This window comes from Schistocerca piceifrons, chromosome X, assembly GCF_021461385.2.
Source record: "Schistocerca piceifrons isolate TAMUIC-IGC-003096 chromosome X, iqSchPice1.1, whole genome shotgun sequence".
Classification (NCBI taxonomy): Eukaryota; Metazoa; Arthropoda; class Insecta; order Orthoptera; family Acrididae; genus Schistocerca; species Schistocerca piceifrons.
In genome coordinates this window covers 223,123,256-223,125,646 of record NC_060149.1, presented here as the reverse complement: position 1 = coordinate 223,125,646, position 2,391 = coordinate 223,123,256, and the positions used below count along the sequence as shown (strand labels likewise).

The 2,391-nt window shown below is 51.4% G+C and overlaps 1 pseudogene; it reads right to left on the bottom strand.

Moving 5' to 3' along the window:
• Positions 1-265: 265 nt before the first annotated feature.
• On the bottom strand, positions 266-382 carry LOC124724011 (annotated as a pseudogene).
• Between the last annotated feature and the right edge of the window lie 2,009 nt (positions 383-2,391).

Genomic DNA, 2,391 nt, shown 5'->3' with positions numbered 1-2,391 from the left:
ACTTGCATATTTAAATACATAAAATCCTTGCGTATTCTCGTATTTGTGAGGAGTAATATTGCTTATTGATAGCAAAGCAAGCACTCCGTCTTCAGGCAGCAAGTGGCTCATCGGGACCATCCGACCGCCGTGTCATCTTCGGTTGACGATGCGGTCAGCACACCGCTCTCCCAGTCGTTATGATGGTTTTCTTTGACCGGAGCCGCTACTATTCGGTCGAGTAGCTTCTCATTTAGCATCACGAGGTTGAGTGCACCCCGAAAAATGGCAACAGCGCATGGCGGCAGGATGGTCACCCATCCAACTGCCGGCCACGCCCGACAGCGCTTAACTTCGGTGATCTCACGGGAACCGGCGTATCCACTGCGGCAAAGCCGTTGCCTTTATTCATAGCCGTAGAGTATAAATTCGCGCAGTTGTTTGTTTTGGACAGCCAGTGCGCTTTTGACATAGGTCAGTGAGCCTTGAGCAGCTGCTGGTGAAGCATTAGCGCTGCAGCAGTGCAGTAGCGAGTCGCATGTTTAGCTTTGATATTTGTTTTGTAGTTTGATTCTTAATTTCTTTCCGAGTGTTTGTGCGCTTGCATATTTAATTACATAAAATCCTTGCGTATTCCCGTATTTGAGAGGAGTAGTATTGCTTATTGACAGCCGTAGAGTACAAATTCGCGGAGTCGTTAGATATTAGCAGTAGGATGGATAGGGTGTATGCGTGCTGTGTGCGGGCGCAGGGGAACTTTCCGCGGTTCGCGAGAAGCTGAGCGTGCTGTTGGCCACGGTCAGCCGCCTTCAGGCTGCTGCCTCGAGGTGCAGCGATGGCGGAGGGTCTGGCGCGTCGCTTGAGACACCACAGGTGTCGCTTGCTGCGTCCGCTGACTCAGCCGCCGAGGCACCGTCTAGTGTACCCGGCGCGTTGGATGATACTCACCTCAGGGTGACTGGCGGGCTGCAACGCGTTCGCGTCACTCGAGGCGGAGGGCCAATGTGGAGGCTGGCCGGCTGGCCTCGCCCGTTCATCCTGCCAGTGGGTCCGAGCAGGCACACGGGGGCAAAGGCTTGCTGGTTATTGGGAGCTCCAACGTTAGGCGGGTGAAGGAGACCCTTAGGGAAATAGTGTACAGGGCTGGAAAGAAATCCAACGTGTACTCGGTTTGTCTGCCAGGGAGTCTCATCCACGATGTGGAGGCAGCTATCGAGCGTACGGGGTGCAGTCGTCTACAAATAGTGGCTCACGTCGGCACCAATTATGCCTGTCGCTTGGGTTCTGAGGCGATCCTCAGTGCGCACAGGCGGCTGGCGGATATGGTGAAGACCGCTGGCCTCGCACGTGGGGTGCAAGCAGAGCTCTCTATTTGCAGCATTGTTCCCAGAGCGGATCGGGGACGTTGGTTTGGAGCCGAGTGGAGGATCTCAACCAGAGGCTTTGTCGATTCTGTGACGGTCTTGGCTGCAGATTTCTAGACTTGCGCTATTGGGTGGGGAATTGCAGGACGCCCCTAGATAGGTCAGGGGTGCACTACACAAAGGAAGCGGCTACTTGGGTAGCAGAGTACTTGTGGCGTGCACGTGGGGTTTTTTTAGGCCAGGCAGTAGTGCGAGGTGTCCTGATGAACACTCACCAGTCGACGTGCATGCAGGGAAATCAAGACGCGCTCAGTGTAAAGACACTTCAGCTATCAAGGCACTAGCAGTAAATTTTTAGAGTGTTCGGAATAAAGTTCCTGAATTTACTGCCCTCCAGAAAGCGTGTGGCTCCCAAATTATTCTCGGGACTGAGACCTGGCTGAACCCTGAGATAGGAAGTTCTGAAACATTCAGTGAGGGTTGGAACGTGTATCGGAAAGACAGATTAGACACCGTAGGAGGTGGTATCTCCACTGCAGTTGGAAAAAGTATTGTGTCTACTGAGGTCAAAGTAGAGTGTGATTGTGAAGTTATCTGGACACGTTTAACAGGGCTAGGGGAAATAAAGTTAATTGTGGGGTGTTATTACCGGCCACCAGGTTCCACCGTGACAGTTCTAGAATCATTCGAAGGGAGTCTACATTCTGTATTGCAGAAGTACCCAAATCATGCTATATTAGTCGGAGGCGACTTCAACCCACCTAGTATAGACTGGGATGTCTATGGATTCATTACAGGTGGTACAGACAAGCCGTCGTGTGAATTACTTTTGAACACATTATCCGAAAAGTGTCTTGAGCAGCTAAATCGACAGCCAATGCGTAATGGAAGTAATTTAGATCTGGTAGCCACGAACAGACCAGACCTCATCGACGGTGTCAGTGTCGAGACAGGGATTAGTGCTCATGATGTTGTCATTACGACTATGGTTACGAAAGTTAAAAAGTAGGTCAAGAAGGCTAGGAGGGTATTCTTACTAGAAAGAGCA